Source organism: Homalodisca vitripennis, chromosome 3, assembly GCF_021130785.1.
Source record: "Homalodisca vitripennis isolate AUS2020 chromosome 3, UT_GWSS_2.1, whole genome shotgun sequence".
NCBI lineage: Eukaryota > Metazoa > Arthropoda > Insecta > Hemiptera > Cicadellidae > Homalodisca > Homalodisca vitripennis.
Window position 1 is genome coordinate 79,228,678 of NC_060209.1, and position 19,624 is coordinate 79,248,301.

General features: G+C 32.3%; 1 protein-coding gene across 1 annotated transcript in view; it reads left to right on the forward strand.

The window, feature by feature from the left end:
• LOC124357094 (arylalkylamine N-acetyltransferase 1-like) overlaps positions 1-19,624 on the forward strand; it is a 287,823-nt gene that overhangs the window by 72,331 nt on the left and 195,868 nt on the right. The window lies entirely within an intron of this gene.

Below are 19,624 nucleotides of genomic sequence, written 5' to 3' on the forward strand. Positions count from 1 at the left end.
TAGTTTGAATTTTGATAGTTTGAGAAAATGAGTTTGATAACAAGTTAGAAAATTTATTACAAAACCTTCCAGATTCAGATATGTTTGCTATCGAGATTGAAGATTTTAAAGCAGAATATGATAACAAACTTGCAAAATTTCATGAGTTCAAATGAAGTTGCTGATAAAATAAAAAACATTGGAAAAAGAAGTTGATGATGGTGTAAAAAAAATTATTTTACCAATTTAATGTCTCACATCGAAAAAGCTGATGAAATTACTGAAGCAATCAAAGTTGAAAAAGAATTATGTTAGTTTGGCTAATAAAAAAAGAATTGTCGGTGTTCGACCTGGTATTGGACAAAACATGATGTTGTTGTTAAAGAACAAATTTTTAAAACCTCTAAAATTATCAGAAAACATCGATATTGTTGATTTACATGATCCGAATGTTAAAAATGCCTTAGATTTTAAAGGAAAAAGAATTAGCGGTGTTAGTAAAGGAATTAATCCATTTGATGTTGTTGTAATGATTCAATTAGAAGATCCTATTAAAAATGTTTAATGAACTAAAACAAAATTATGAGAATCATAAACAGCATGTTAAAGATTTTACAACAGAAGTCTATGACAAGTTAGAAGCCAGAAATAGAAGATCAGTAGACGAAGTTGGTGAATTATTGATAAAGTAAATAAACTAGAAGAAAACTTTAATACATATAAAAATGATGTTAATGTATTAGTTGGTGAAGTAATTAACAAAATTCTGGAAGATTTTGGTACACGTTTCAATGAGGAAAGCAACACATAATAATGAATTACTTAAAAGTATAGATGATCGATACTCTTTATATCTCGATAAAGTAAATAAACTAGAAGAAAACTTTAATAAATTTAAAGAAGATGTCGATAAAAACTTTTTGAAAACATCGACAACAGATTTAATGGAGTAGGCGGCTATGATGACTAATTTTCCTTATATAAATGGCGCTCATATATTGTGTGAGGTGCAAAGAGAAAACTGCCACAAACGATATAAAAATACTATGCAAACATTAACGGAGTTAAGAGAATTTCTGGAAAATGTGCTGAATGTAACGCTAAAAAGAGCCAATTTATAAAAACTTGAAATTTTTTTCCCTAATAAATAGAGATGGCGGGACACTACAGTGCTTTCGATCTTTTTTATAATGCAACACGAAAGAGATTTGAAAAAAGAACATTGGGATGACATTTCTCAAAAAATATGAATTATCCGAAGATATGATGCGATTGTACATTAATAAGTTAAATTGGTATAACATTGCTAAATATCAAACTTTATCATCAGAGTTCATTCAAGAAAATATACATTATCAATTAAAAGATCATATGTCTGTTCTTTGTCTCTATCAACACTTGAGTATAAAGTTTTTGGATGAAAATAAAAAGATTACAGTTGATTGGAACAATATTATAGATAGCGGTTTACTATCCTGTGCAAATTTTTAAAATTGAAATATGTGACCGAGATCGCAAAATTTAAGGAAGAGAATCCCGAATATGACGAAGTAGATCATTAAAAATGACTAAAATTTATATCTTTTCTTATAAAAACGTACATTAGATCGATGAAAAAATGATATCTTTCTTATACATGATGTTTAAATTTTCTCTTATTAAATGGCGGACTACAGAAAATATGCTAGTGATATTGAAAGGGCGGAGTTTAAAAATTTCTATCCAATTAGTAAACAACATTTGAATGAACCGAATAAAAGAAACTGAGTTTATATTGATTTTGGAGATAACTTTTGCTCGTCTAACTTCCAGTTTTATATTTCTGGAACTTTAACAAAACAAGATGGTCAAGCATATCTTGGAAACTGATAAATGTTAGATTAATCGATAATTTTATACCGTTTTTATTTTCTAAGATTGAAGTAAGAAAACACAATAAATTGATAGAAGAAGTCGAAAACTGTGGTCAATTAAGCACAATTAAAGGAACTATTTGTTATTCCAAAAGTGATGTATTTTCAAACAGTTTTTGAATCAACTTTTAAATTTGGACAATTTGAAAGCGGTCGGTGATTTAGCACATTTCGGCTTAGGATTTTTTGAAAATGTTACTATTCCGATCGATCTATAAAGGAGGATTTTTATCTAAGTTTTATAAGAGCAGAAGACGATGATGTGATTCTGAAGACTGCAACTGGAAATGTTATGCCTGTTGATGGCAAAATTACAATTAACGAGTTTTTCATTAGAGTTCCGATGATTGATTACAAAACCACGAGTAAAATTCAGTTGATTGATGAAATTATAAAATCTCAAAACATCACGTTTAATTTTCTAGATTGGCAATGTATTGAGCAAAAAGGTATTTCCGGAACAACTTATTCGTTCGATTGATATCAAATATTTATAGAAATATCTTCAATCCCAAGTTCATTATCATTGGTTTTTCAAACAGATAGACAGAATAATCAAGAAAAAAATCCTTCAAAGTTTGATAGTTTGAATGTAAAAAATATCAGAGTAAAATTGAACGGTTCTTATTATCCAGATGAATTACAAAATTTAAACATTTCAGGAGGTCTTTTCAGAATCATGTATCAGATGTATCAAGATTTTAAGAAAGTTTACTACAAAAATATGGAAATGTATTACAACCCCAAAGAATTTATAGCAAATAGACCCATTTATGTCATTGATACAACAAAGAGTTTGACAAATATTTCTAGTTCAAAAGGACGATATAATTATCAATATGGATTTTCAAAATGCTGTTACAAACGCGATTTGTTATGTGGTTGTGGTTTCTGAGAAATTTTTAGCCTATGATGTGATTAAGAACGATATTAAAGAAATTCAGTAGTTAATGATGTTCATATTGTTCTCTTTCATTCCTTCTAAAACTTCAAAAATATACTCTTTCGCTGATGAAAAATCTCGATTTCTTCCGTAATAATCTTTGTAATCATAGACAAAATATCCTAAATAGTTGAATAATAAAATAAAATCATTTCTTTTTATCTCGGTAGTTGAAATATAAACATAAACATTTGCGCTGAAAAATTTATATCTCGGCAGACTTAGTTCCATATAGCTTCCATTTATTCTTTTTGTAAAAATGGCAAGAGTATAATGCCAACTGTTACAAGTGTTATAATAGAGGAGAAATTATTGATAAAAGATTAGGTTTGTAGAGATTGTAATTTAATTTTGTATGAAAGACCTAAACCTAAGAAAATTTCGAAATAAGCTAACACATTTGAATAATCTGCTTAGAAAATTACAATATGGAGATAAGAAGCAAACAAAATTTGTCTCAGAATTTAGAAAAAAGAACAAAAATTTTTACTTATCTCTTGGAACCGTTGACAAAATTATTTTCCTTTTCAAAGAATACATTAGGTTTGTAGGTTTAAATACACACGTTTTATTATGAGAAGATTTTACCTATAATCTTTCACTATTTAGACATTGAATTTAACTACGATTTTAAACCTGAAATCTTTGATGATTTTATAGTACATTTGGAGAAAGTAAATGAAGAACCTCGTGAAAAGAATGCGGTTTTACTCACATTCTCCCCGACTTCTCGAGTGATTGTTAGCAAATTTCATTATTTCCGTTTATAGATTTTTCATTGAGATTTCTGGATTTTTTCATTAAAAATAGTTTAAGAAATTAGAAGCCTACAATGAACAGTAAAAAACAGCTAAAGATTCGGTTATTTTCCATTCGTGGTTTCCTGTTAGATTTCTTAGATTTGTTTATGGTTCAATGGGACAGTATTTTACATTCGTGGTTTCCTGTTAGATTTCTTAGATTTTTTTTATTGTTCAATGGACAGTATTTTACATTGATTTTCTGACTGTCCCAAAAGTGAGCCCAGGAACCCCACATTCATATCTACTTATATGTATATATATATATATATATATATATATATATATATATACATATATATACATATACATATATATTTTTTTTGTTCCCGTATCATAGAGTTTCATGAGCTAGATCCTTATTGGCATACTCAAATTGTTTTTTTCACCGGTAATCCACACATTCTTGAACACACTCTACTCAAATCAAAAGGAACTACTGTTCGGGCAGCTGTAAGTTGTAATGGGGTGCTATCTTACGACATTTCACACAGTACAATGACAGGTATGAACAGGTTTTAAATGAACAAGTCTTGCCTCATTTTACGGTTTCAAAAATAGATCAAGCAATCTTCCAACAAGATGGTGCTCCACCTCACTTCGGAAATCCTGTCAAGCGATTACTAAATGACTTCATAGCCGTTGGATTGGAAGTGATTTTTTCAGATTGGCCACCCCGATCCCCAAATTTTACTGTGTGTGATTTCTTTCTATGGGGTTACTTTAAAGGAACAAGTTAATACTCGTAGCTTCAATAATGATGAGGAAATAAAACAAATTAAAGAGGACCTTCTCCGGATACCGCAGAATTTCTTTGTAAGAGCTTATGATTCATTTGTTAAGCGCTGTTATCAGTGTGTCGTTGTGGATGGATTACAGTTCGAATTATTGTGGATTGTAGTTTTTTTTTAATAGGCTATGATCTAATTTTCTGACTGAAATGCTTTATTTCTCTAGAATATGATAATAAATAATTTAACAATACCAAAAATCCTTTTGTTCCGTTTTTTAGTATAGTTTTTAAAAATGCCACAATTTTGTTTCAAAAATTGCTAGAGAGCTGAAACACCCTTCTTAACCTTCTTATACTGTTATGATTGGTATAAGAAGGTTACACACACACACACACACACACACACACACACACACACACACACACACACACACACACACACACACACACACACACACACACACACACACACACACACACACACACACACACACACACACACACACACACACACACACACACACACACACACACACACACACACACACACACACACACACACACACACACACACCCACACATGCATTATTTATATATATATATATATATATATATATATATATATATATATGCATTTTATATATATATGCATTATATATATATATATATATGCATTATATATATATGCATTTTATATATATATATATATATATAATATATATTATGCGTATGTAAATGTTGGTAAATGTTGAATAAAAACAAGGGTATTATTTAATTTTACTTTTATTCATTTTTGTTACTTAAGCTAACAATTTTAAAACTATATAATACGATCATGATTACATATCAGCCAAATAGCTTTCAAATAAAAATTAAACTTTAAGATACGATAGATATCGTGTACCTGCAATATCATGTGCCAACTCTATTCAAATCTGAATCAATATATTTTATTGCTGATTAATCTAAAAATATACTCTACGCAGAATATTTTTGTTTGTAAATAACTGGAAATATTGTTTAATAAATCATTCTGTTAGAAAATAATTTAATCAACGTGGAGTTTCCATTTAGTTTTGACAGTTAAGCAAAGAAAACTGCTGGTGTTAAGATTTTGTGGGTGCTTTCAAAGAACAAAGTCTAAAGCCCTCTTCACAAGCTCTTCAGCTTGCCGTAAGCTCTCTTCCAAAGAAAGTATTCCCTCAGTGTTCTTTGATATTTTAATAAACATACTCATTTTTCTTCCGCTCCTTTTCATAACAGCAAACAAAATGTAGTCATATTTCGTAAAAAGAAACATTTGGTCCAATTACGATTTTAATTGAATGATTTGAAGTTTGTTTACGATAAAAGTCAGCTATAAGTTGTAATAGTTTTACATGTATACTTTTTAATATTATTATTTTATTTTAGAGCTACGCCTTTGTTAAAACCCTTCCCAAACAAAGTTGGCCGTATTATACTGGATTGAGTCAATTCAAAACTAAATAATGTTAGTATATAATAATTATAATATCCTTTTACGTAGGTAATTATCTTCCTTCAATACTATACACATTCTCTAAGCAGAGTCCAAAATCCAACATACATAGATAAGATTCTAGTTTTGACCTAAAAATTTGATATTTTTAAACTGTTGGTAAATGTTATGGTATTCTAATACTTAAAAATTGCTTATGTCCTGAGTTTATGAGCTTAATCTATAAAATATGTGAAGTTTTTTATCCAACATTTTAAAAGTGGGTTTATTTAAGACAAATAACAAAATTTGCTCTTTCTAGGCAATTTGTGTCTTCTGTTACACAAATATTATTTTACGAATATAAAATCCAAATTGATTGAATTTTAAATCTCGAGAAATTATTCGGAGTACATGTGTGACCGATTTTCTGACAAACATTAAACAAATTTTGAATTGAGCTTTGTTTTTAAACATAGAAATTTACTTTTAAAACTGTTTGTTAATATCGGAAATTATATGTCAAACGATAATGTGTCCATGCAAAACGCATTTAAAATTCAATTGAGTTAATTTTTATTTACTTACGTTTTATTAGTATTGAAGTCTATACTTATATGTCATAAACAATACACCGATACAACAGAGTATAGAATGAACGGGCTTAAGTAGAATAGGATAAAAATCAATTGAGTTAATTTTTATTTACTTACGTTTTATTAGTATTGAAGTCTATACTTATATGTCATAAACAATACACCGATACAACAGAGTATAGAATGAACGGGCTTAAGTAGAATAGGATAAAAATCAATTGAGTTAATTTTTATTTACTTACGTTTTATTAGTATTGAAGTCTATACTTATATGTCATAAACAATACACCGATACAACAGAGTATAGAATGAACGGGCTTAAGTAGAATAGGATAAAAATCAATTGAGTTAATTTTTATTTACTTACGTTTTATTAGTATTGAAGTCTATACTTATATGTCATAAACAATACACCGATACAACAGAGTATAGAATGAAAGGGCTTAAGTAGAATAGGATAAAAATCAATTGAGTTAATTTTTATTTACTTACGTTTTATTAGTATTGAAGTCTATACTTATATGTCATAAACAATACACCGATACAACAGAGTATAGAATGAACGGGCTTAAGTAGAATAGGATAAAAATCAATTGAGTTAATTTTTATTTACTTACGTTTTATTAGTATTGAAGTCTATACTTATATGTCATAAACAATACACCGATACAACAGAGTATAGAATGAAAGGGCTTAAGTAGAATAGGATAAAAATCAATTGGTGTCCTCCTTGGACAAAGAGGAACGTGTGTACAATTTATGAAGCTTCTAAGACCTCTTTATCTAGTTAGCGCACAGACGCACAGCGATACGGTTTTAAGATATTCTCGCTGGGTCCTTATAAAGTCTATTACTATCGTATCCAGGATCGTAGTCAAGAAAGGGCAGCGTAGACTGTTTCACATGAAAAAACCAATAAACGATTCTTTCTGTTCACAAAATTATACAAAAAGGACCAAAACTAATTTTGAAAATTACTAACACAGTTTTGTTACAATTTAGAAGCACGTGGTTGGTTGTAAATAATTTCCCTAAATAAATAGATTATTCTGAAACAAAAAGTTTTACAATCTTATTGTGAAAAGGTGTTATATTTTATTTTGAAATTTTAAAAATTTATAAAACCTTTCTTATACTTGCACAAAATGAAAACGAAATTATTTAATTCTTTAAGAGTTCTATACACCGCCTTGTATAAATTTTCATTTATTTAATTTATTTTTCGTTAAAAAAGCAAAAGTGACGTTTTTGACATACCTTTTGGGCATGTTTCAAATTATTGCAGTTTTTACAAAAATATAACAAACTGTTAAGATAAAACATTTTTATCTCCTAATAAATAATTAGAACCGTGCATGCTAATACAGGTCCTTTACAGTAAGTAACTGTAATCAAGATATGTCAATTCAGTCACAAGTGAAAGACAAGGTCTTAATATTTTTACTTAATAGGAGTCCTATTTGATGCACAACCATTTAAGGATACAAAGAAACAAGAAATGAGTTTAAATTGGTAGAATAAATTCATCGGGAGTAGTAAAACAGCCTACTTTATATAGCAGTTAGGCCGAGGTCTTTACCACTACATGTCGTTAACCATACAAGACATGTGGAGCGGTAAAGTGTCAGCGTCTATTAGTAAGATAAGGAACGCGTGACGTGCTGTGAGAAGGGAATATTTTAACTTCAATTGAACGCTTTGATAGATAGAGTACTTAGAAACCTCTAATTTTCATATTAGATACGTCTAAATTATCCAACATAGCGGCCAACTGAAGTTAGTACAAGTTGTAAATATGTGATAAGGGATGCACGACGAGCCGTGAGAAGGGAACATACAACTTAAATTGAACGCTCTGTTAGGGTGTAATTGAAGACCTCCAATTTTCGCATTTTTTACATTAAAACTTGATGTGTAAATTATGCAATATAGCGTCTAGCTAAAGTTAAATACGTAATAAGGGACTTGCTACGTGATGTGAGAAGGGACCATTCTTTCAATCGAACGCTCTGTTAGATAGAATGTGATTGAAGACCTAAAATTTTCGCATATTTTACATTAAAACCTTGAGTCGTCTAAATTATTCAATATAGCGTCCAACTGAAAGTTAGCACAAGTTATATCTCGGTGATAAGGGAAGGCGACGTGCTGTGAGGAGGTGGCATTCTAACTTCAATTACACGCTGTGTTAGATAGATAGACTGTACTTCGAAATCTCCAATCTTCAAATTAGAACTTAGAGACGTATAAATTATCCAACATAACTGAACGCTATGTTTTGGCTATGTGATAAGGGAAGGCGACGTGCTGTGAGGAGGTGGCATTCTAACTTCAATTACACGCTGTATTAGATAGATAGAGTGTACTTCGAAACCTCCAATCTTCACATTAGATCTTAGAGACGTATAAATTATCCAACATAGCTGAACGCTATGTTTTGGCTATGTGATAAGGGAAGGCGACGTGCTGTGAGGAGGTGGCTTTCTAACTTCAATTACACGCTGTGTTAGATAGATAGAGTGTACTTCGAAACCTCCAATCTTCACATTAGATCTTAGAGACCTATAAATTATCCATCATAGCTGAACGCTATGTTTTGGCTATGTGATAAGGGACGCGCGACGTGCTGTGAGGAGGGGGCATTCTAACTTCAATTAAACGCTGTGTTAGATAGAATGTACTTCGAAACCTCCAATTTTCACATTAGAACTTAGAGACGTATATATTATCCAACATAGCTGAACGCTATGTGAAAAGGGACGCGCGACGTGCTGTGAGAAGGGACAATTTTTACTCCAATTGAACGCTCTGTTAGAGTGTAATTGAAGACTTCCAATTTTCACATTAGAACTTAGAAACGTCAAAATTATCCAACATAACGTCCAACACTCAGTTGTAATTATATGATAAGAGACGCGCAACATTATGTAAAAAAGGAACATATTAAATTCAACGCTCTGTTAGAGAGTAATCGGCGACCTCTAATTTGTACATTAAAACTTAGAAACTTCTAAATTATGTAACATAGCGTCCCACAAAAGTTTTATTAACCATTAAACTTTATATTTGCTTAAATGGTACCTATTTTAATATAGTTTTAGATATTGGTGTTTTTTTTTGTTTATCATAAAGACCTTTATTTATAATCACTAAAAGGGGGTTACCCCATTTTAAAGTTTTGATCTGTCCCCACCACCATTGTGGCAGATAAGAAGGTAATTTTGAATAATAAATGTCCTTAAGTGATTTTCAAAAGAAGAGTAGGTAGTTCTCGTCCATTCAAAATATATGGTGAGATCGGATCTTCTGGAACATCAGTATAAAAATGGCTATTGCCCTTGCTGAAATTCTATTAAAGATTTTATTAATCTCTGTTAAGAACTTAAAATTGAAATAGCACAGTGAAAGTAAACACGAAGACACATTAGTTAAACTGGGCACAAGCCTACTCCTTGAAGGGCAGGAAAAGTAGAAGAAGCTGTTAAAACACTTAATGTAACTGGAAAGAAATACTACGCTGGATATCGTCATTGTAAGTTGCATAGGTCTGAGGTTGAAAAAACGTTTCGCATAAACATCTGTATTTATTACAATTTTACAGACTACCGTAGGTCAATCTGCACACATTGTCTGTTTTAGTGAAGGAGTTTTGTCAGTGAAAGCTCATATTTGTTTTTGGATTCCCGAGAAAAGGAAAGAAAAACTAACGAAATTGTGAAGTCAGGCTCATATTTAAAAAAAAGTAGATAAGATAATAGGTCGTTTCATTTCATTTCATAAGCAACGACGTTAAGAGAATTGTAATGAATAAACCCGAATGTAAATGAAAGATGACCGCAATGAATGCGTGGAGAGAATCCGTGTTACACGTGGACCGACCGTTTCTTATCAGGGTCATTAATCAATCGCCCATTTAAAACTTAGGTGTGCTACAATTTGACATGGAACCCGAACATTGGAAAATGAAGTGGTTCAGTTTCTATACAAGATTAACAGGCGCGGCTTTTAAATTTTGTATAGGTAAAACTTTTACCTAAGGAAGTTAAGGAATGTTGCCGATATTATTACATCATACCCTATAATAGAAAATTGAATATTACGGGAAATAACATAAGTATAAACATATGAATAAACAAATGCCACAATGGTATACTGTGATTTCCAGAAGTCAATTCAAAATTTAATAAATAGAGATTACCATGTTCAGAAAACTCCCGATTAAATTAAAAAAAAAAAAAAAAAAAAAAAAAAAAAAATATATATATATATAATGGACTACATGTTTTTATCTAAACATGTAGAATCTACTCATTACGTAGAATTCCAACAAAGGTGGAACATTTCATACGGAGCGTTTTATAAGATCCACCTCTTCCCCTGTTCGACTTCTAAATGTTCAGATCTCCTTTGGAAACATGGAAAAATCCGAGAACTTTTTTTATAAATTTTAAATATGTTTTATCTTACCAAGAATGCTGCTAGGGAGTAACAATAAAACTTTAAGCGTGATGACAAAATAAACATATCTACTGTTATTACATCTTCTGGGTTCCAACCAACTGTATTCATTAAATAGACTAAACATTCAACGAGACAGAAATAGTGCCGAAGTTTATAATATTCTCCCAAATGTATGACCATTATATCACCATTATTTGATCAACTTATATCAGGAATTGAAAGTTCTGATATACCCCTACACGGGGGATCTACACCTATGTAATAGTTGCTAGTTATAAGCCTATAAGCTTATATGTAACCAGCCTAGTAGTAGCCTAATTTGATCTAATCTCGTCAGTGTGAGCTGTGATGTGAATTATTTACATGGTCAAGGGATTAGTCAACATAAAGAAAAAACAATCTCTCTAGAATGGACGTAAAATATTCCGGTGGAAGCGTTCTTATGCATTGTATGCATTCTGAATTGATTTGGTATTGATCGATGGATAAATTAATTAACCCAAGAGATGAATTCACTTCCCGCTATCCAAAGAAATTTTACACAGATGTACCTCATCATTTTGAAAAATGTAAAAAAAGCATTTTCATGAATATAAGTGACTCATAAGACTCTCCGATGTCCTAGAAGGTGAAATTTGGTACACGTGTTTATGCTCACTCAACAGACTACCAACACCGAAAATACCTTAGACCAGAAGCAGGTAACAATTGCCGGAGTATAGATGATTTATAATCGAAGTATGCTTGTTATACTCACGTACAAAGTATTCAATATTTTCCTGATAGGGTTTCAATACAGAAGCTACTATGGCACCAAAAATTACCCTAGATCAGTAAACGTTTTTTGACTGACGTTACTTTCTGATCTACGAACGTTTCTTTTTTATTTTATTGTGTTAACAGTATATAGTCTACTATGTCATTAGAAATATTATTCTTTCAAACCAGAAGTTTTCTTACATGGACAAAGCTTGAAGAAGACCCAGTCACAATTATGTTTAAATTTTGAACCTCCTGAATTGCAGGATCTATTAAAATATTATGGCATATTGTACAGGCATTAAAGTATTTCGTTAGTACTCATCAGACCTGTTTAAATGTTCAGCTTTAGGGCCTTAAAAATTGTTTTAATATAGTTGTATTTATTAAGGCATTAAGAAGGCATTTTTTATGAAGGATTTTTTGGCGTTACTTGTACACGTAACGTACAAGTTATTTAAGAATAAATGTATTAAGCATACAGGAGCAGTATATATATATATATATATATATATATATATATATATATATATATATATAAAGCTACTTGGAGATATATATAAAACCAAAGTATATATATATATATATATATCTTAAGTATGTAAGTTTATATCTTCCAAGTAGTTTAAAGTTTAAGCAAAACAGAAACCCCAGTGTTTATGCTTTAATTTTCGAGTTCCCAGAACCCTTAATCAGAAATAAACTGTAATAAAACATATAAATAGAACCCTAACCAAGAATTAAAAACATAACAAAAAAAGGAGAAATTAAACATATAAATATCATAAACAAAGATTCCAATCAGCTGTATACAGAATTTTAGTAAATGTTTACATAGAACTAAATATTTATATAACAAGGAAAAGAGAATCATGGTTGCCTTAATTTTAAAATTAATTGATGACCAAACATTGTTTATCATTTCTTAAATTTATCAGATTAGTATTTTGATTGGGATTTGGCTCTAAATAATAAATTTATTTTAAGCCGAAGCAGTTTTTCTAATTTATTTTGATTGTGTGAATCGCAATCAGCAGTAGATAACGGTCTCTCATAATTATGATGAACAACATCAAACCTATGATTGGTCATTCCACTCTTAATGGTGTGATGGTGTTTCCAATATAGTCTTTGGGATAGAATTTACAGGTTAGTTCATAAATGACGTTTTTGTGGTGCAATTAATATTACCTTTAATAGGATATTCTTTTTTTAGTTGTACTACTTTTAAAAGATTTAGAATTTACTAGCATCTTACACATGCCGCATCTTGGCCTGTTACAAGGATTGCCCACGTTACATTTGATATTATTACATTTTGGATTGCCTTCATAGTTTAATTTCGGTCTAGTTTTGTAAATTTACAGGTTTTTTCAAATTACTTTAGAGAACTTGGAAAATAAATTTATAATTTCAAGGGAAGATTCCAAAATAGGAAAAGAAACCTTCAAATTTGTTGATTTCATGAAAGCCAGGAAAAAATTTGAGTAATAAATTTAGAGTCATTAGGATTAATAGCACTGGAAAGGCCTAGACTTATTTATATAGTTAGGACTGGTTATTTATGTAGTTATGAAAGTCAGATTGATTGCTGCAAAGATTTTTTGTTAATATATATATATAACATCAAGTTAAATTTCAGCCTTAATATTGTACTAGTATAGTTGAAAATTAAATATATACAACTCACTCACTCCAATGTCCAATGATATTCAGCGTGAAAATTTAATTTGATGTTTACAAATGCTGTTGTCAAAGGCATACTCTTAACGGTCCGTGAGGTAGTAATAGAGAACGTAAATGTAAGCACAGGACAAGTTTCATATAATTTAAAGGTATTTACTGGTCATATATTTCTATTATTAATAAATATGTTAACGCTTATTGCGCTAAATAACGGTACTGAGCGACTCTTAATCACTTCTAATTAAATAAAATGCTGTCTCGATCTAGCGTACCTAGGAATGACTGTAGTATTACGGCAAGTAATAAAAGGCGATAATCTTTAGTGCGATAAATAACTATACTCAGGATCTAGAACAATTTATCTTACTTACCTGTAAGCAAGAATTAAATCACACTTTCCTACTACTGAGGAGTGGGTATTGCCTAGTACTTGTGCCTCAAGGGCCTACTGCACTCCTGTGAAATGTGAAGACTGCTGGAGCTGTATAGTGTAAACTGCTGAATACTGCTGAGAAGGTAATCGTGAGAAAACTTACTGTGCTGTCCAAAAAAACCAAAGACGACCGAACAGTACCTTGTTGCACAAGAACCTTATAATGATCCGTGTGATTGGGCCAACAAGGAGAAAATGTGTTAACACTTGAAGCCATTAACAGTTCAATATATAATAAAGAATGCTGGGCTAAAAGTCCCGTATATACTACATACCGTGTGATTAGACCCACAATACGACAAAATTATCAAGATCCACTCTCCTTATGGATTGAATCTTACATAGCAGTTGAATGTACAATAAATTGCTAGGCTGAATGCGTGGAACCCGTATATTTATACCGTGTGATTAGACCTACAATACGAGAAGATTATCAAGATCCACTCTCCTTATGGATTGAATGTTACATAGCAGTTGAATGGACAATAAATTGCTAGGCTGAATGCGTGGAACCCGTATATTTATACCGTGTGATTAGACCCACAATACCAGAAGATTATCAGGATCCACTCTCCTTATGGATTGAATGTTACATAGCAGTTGAATGTACAATAAATTGCTGGGCTAAATGCGTGGAACCCGTATATTTATACCGTGTGATTAGACCCACAATACCAGAAGATTATCAGGATCCACTCTCCTTATGGATTGAATGTTACATAGCAGTTGAATGTACAATAAATTGCTGGGCTAAATGCGTGGAACCCGTATATTTATACCGTGTGATTAGACCCACAATACCAGAAGATTATCAGGATCCACTCTCCTTATGGATTGAATGTTACATAGCAGTTGAATGTACAATAAATTGCTAGGCTGAATGCGTGGAACCCGTATATTTATACCGTGTGATTAGACCCACAATACCAGAAGATTATCAGGATCCACTCTCCTTATGGATTGAATGTTACATAGCAGTTGAATGTACAATAAATTGCTGGGCTAAATGCGTGGAACCCGTATATTTATACCGTGTGATTAGACCCTACAATACGAGAAGATTATCAAGATCCACTCTCCTTATGGATTGAATGTTACATAGCAGTTGAATGTACAATAAATTGCTAGGCTGAATGCGTGGAACCCGTATATTTATACCGTGTGATTAGACCCACAATACCAGAAGATTATCAGGATCCACTCTCCTTATGGATTGAATGTTACATAGCAGTTGAATGTACAATAAATTGCTGGGCTGAATGCGTGGAACCCTGTATATACATACCGTGTGATTAGACCCACAATACGAGAAGATTATCAAGATCCACTCTCCTTATGGATTGAATGTTACATAGCAGTTGAATGTACAATAAATTGCTAGGCTGAATGCGTGGAACCCGTATATACATACCGTGTGATTAGACCCACAATACCAGAAGATTATCAGGATCCACTCTCCTTATGGATTGAATGTTACATAGCAGTTGAATGTACAATAAATTGCTAGGCTGAATGCGTGGAACCCGTATATTTATACCGTGTGATTAGACCCACAATACGAGAAGATTATCAAGATCCACTCTCCTTATGGATTGAATGTTACATAGCAGTTGAATGTACAATAAATTGCTAGGCTGAATGCGTGGAACCCGTATATTTATACCGTGTGATTAGACCCACAATACCAGAAGATTATCAGGATCCACTCTCCTTATGGATTGAATGTTACATAGCAGTTGAATGTACAATAAATTGCTGGGCTGAATGCGTGGAACCCGTATATTTATACCGTGTGATTAGACCCACAATACGAGAAGATTATCAAGATCCACTCTCCTTATGGATTGAATGTTACATAGCAGTTGAATGTACAATAAATTGCTGGGCTGAATGCGTGGAACCCGTATATTTATACCGTGTGATTAGACCCACAATACGAGAAGATTATCAAGATCCACTCTCCTTATGGATTGAATGTTACATAGCAGTTGAATGTACAATAAATTGCTAGGCTGAATGCGTGGAACCCGTATATACATACCGTGTGATTAGACCTACAATACGAGAAGATTATCAGGATCCACTCTCCTTATGGATTGAATGTTACATAGCAGTTGAATGTACAATAAATTGCTGGGCTGAATGCGTGGAACCCGTATATTTATACCGTGTGATTAGACCCACAATACCAGAAGATTATCAGGATCCACTCTCCTTATGGATTGAATGTTACATAGCAGTTGAATGTACAATAAATTGCTGGGCTGAATGCGTGGAACCCGTATATACATACCGTGTGATTAGACCCACAATACGAGAAGATTATCAAGATCCACTCTCCTTATGGATTGAATATTACATTGCAGTTGAATGTACAATAAATTGCTAGGCTGAATGCGTGGAACCCGTATATACATACCGTGTGATTAGACCCACAATACGAGAAGATTATCAAGATACACTCTCCTTATGGATTGAATGTTACATAGCAGTTGAATGCACAATAAATTGCTAGGCTGAATGCGTGGAACCCGTATATACATACCGTGTGATTAGACCCACAATACGAGAAGATTATCAAGATACACTCTCCTTATGGATTGAATGTTACATAGCAGTTGAATGTTCAATAAATTGCTGGGCTGAATGCGTGGAACCCGTATATTTATACCGTGTGATTAGACCCACAATACCAGAAGATTATCAGGATCCACTCTCCTTATGGATTGAATGTTACATAGCAGTTGAATGTACAATAAAATGCTAGGCTGAATGCGTGGAACCCGTATATTTATACCGTGTGATTAGACCCACAATACCAGAAGATTATCAAGATCCACTCTCCTTATGGATTAAACGTTATAGAGAAGTTGAATGTACAATAAATCGCTGGACTAAATGCGTGGAACCCGTATATACATACCGCGAGATTAGACCTACAATACGAGAAGATTATCAGGATCCACTCTCCTTATGGATTGAATGTTACATAGCAGTTGAATGTACAATAAATTGCTAGGCTTAATGCGTGGAACCCGTATATACATACCGTGTGATTAGACCCACAATACCAGAAGATTATCAGGATCCACTCTCCTTATGGATTGAACGTTATAGAGCAGTTGAATGTACAATAAATTGCTGGGCTGAATGCGTGGAACCCGTATATTTATACCGTGTGATTAGACCCACAATACCAGAAGATTATCAGGATCCACACTCCTTATGGATTGAATGTTACATAGCAGTTGAATGTACAATAAATTGCTAGGCTGAATGCGTGGAACCCGTATATTTATACCGTGTGATTAGACCTACAATACCAGAAGATTATCAGGATCCACTCTGCTTATGGATTGAATGTTACATAGCAGTTGAATGCACAATAAATTGCTAGGCTGAATGCGTGGAACCCGTATATACATACCGTGTGATTAGACCCACAATACGAGAAGATTATCAAGATCCACTCTCCTTATGGATTGAATATTACATTGCAGTTGAATGTACAATAAATTGCTAGGCTGAATGCGTGGAACCCGTATATACATACCGTGTGATTAGATTCACAATACCAGAAGATTATCAGGATCCACTCTCCTTATGGATTGAATGTTACATAGCAGTTGAATGTAAAATAAATTGCTGGACTGAATGCGTGGAACCCGTATATACATACAGTGTGATTAGACCTGCAATACAAGAAGATTATCCGGATCCACTCTCCTTATGGATTGAATGTTACATAGCAGTTGAATGTTAAATAAATTGCTGGACTGAATGCGTGGAACCCGTATATACATACCGTGTGATTAGACCTACAATACAAGAAGATTATCAGGATCCACTCTCCTTATGGATTGAATGTTACATAGCAGTTGAATGTACAATAAATTGCTGGGCTGAATGCGTGGAACCCGTATATACATACCGTGTGATTAGACCTACAATACAAGAAGATTATCAGGATACACTCTCCTTATGGATTGAATGTTACATAGCAGTTGAATGTACAATAAATTGCTGGGCTGAATGCGTGGAACCCGTATATACATACCGTGTGATTAGACCCACAATACAAGAAGATTATCAGGATACACTCTCCTTATGGATTGAATGTTACATAGCAGTTGAATGTACAATAAATTGCTGGGCTGAATGCGTGGAACCCGTATATACATACTGTGTGAACAAAATCAACGTGAAACATCCAGAATTCACTTCGCTATGTAGAAACGTATAAAATTCACAAGGTCTAATATGTTAATAATTATAACTTAATACATAATACTAAGAGATTTCTTACGGATGGTAATGTATCTAGCAATTTGTCTTTTTTTAATATAAAATAGTGTTCATCTTTCTTATTTTAGGAAGAACTTTTTGGTGAGACGGGAAAAAATTATACATAAAAAAACTTTTAAGTAAAGACAAATCGCGATACAAGCGGTAGTGATAAGAATCTAATTGGCCATCTGCAGACTGAAAGCAGTCCGACTGGTAGCGCGTTGTTATACTACGCTCTTCCCCCCACTACTCCTCCTTAGAACTACTCATCCTACAAACTTGCGCGAAACGACTTTTCACATAATGACTCACTTATTCGCAATCCTGGTAACAATCTTCATGTTCTACACGTATAACCAGTTCGGGAACTGTCATGTGTGTGTGTGTGTGTGTGTGTGTGTGTGTGTGTGTGTGTGTGTGTGTGTGTGTGTGTGTGTGTGTGTGTGTGTGTGTGTGTGTGTGTGTGTGTGTGTGTGTGTGTGTGTGTGTGTGTGTGTGTGTGTGTGTGTGTGTGTGTGTGTGTGTGTGTGTAATCAGTAATCAAATCATTTATTTCTTGAAAACATACAAACAATACATACTACAAAACTCCATGCGCTCACCTAGCGCGTGCGGAGTATAAAAAACTGTTCACTAATAATTATATAAATATAAGTTTTATATACTGGCAGTTCCATGAGTTATTTAATACTTCAGTTGTTTCTTACTAACTTAACAATACACTTTAAAAACTTAACAATCATTAGTAATTAGTTAACATGTTATTTTATAAATATATTATATAAATTATCTAACAAGGTGTAATTAACCAACATACAAAAAATTTATAGCAGTATCAATCTAATAAATAATAGAACTTAACAATACAGTGTTAATCTATTCGGCATTTAACAATACAGTGTTAATATATTCGGCATTTTATATTCAACAAACAGTAAATTTTACAATATAACAATTCAAACATAATAAAAATAATCAAACATTACAAAAATAATCTAACAAGGAATAGTTAACCAGCATACAAAAACATTTATAACAGCATCAATCAAATAAATAATACAACATAACAATAAAGTATAAATATATTCTACATTTTTATATTCAAAAAACAGTAAATTTTACAATATAATAATTCATACATCTATGGCCGTAACAAACTCAGTGGCTTTCATTTTAACTTTCGGTTTTTTATCTAAGTACAATTCATTGCCATATGATTGGAGAAATCTGTTGGAAATCTGTGGGCCCAAATAACAAAACTGATGTCTGCTTGATTCTTTAACAACAAAAGGTACTTTAAGTAAATCATACTGTGCTGCACGTGTAACTCTTTGTATCTGTCTATGTCTAAAATTATTTTGGCTTTTATGAACATACATAATAGTACTGTACTTGTGCAGTTGAGTAAAAGTTAGTATTTTGTGTTCAGAGAATAAATGAATAACTCTGTCATTACGTCTAACGTAATATACTCTACGCAACGCATGTCTCTGACACATAACAACTGGTTGTATAACAGTGGGGTATGTCCCTCCATAATGGATTATTCCAAATCTTAATAGGGGTTCAAACCAT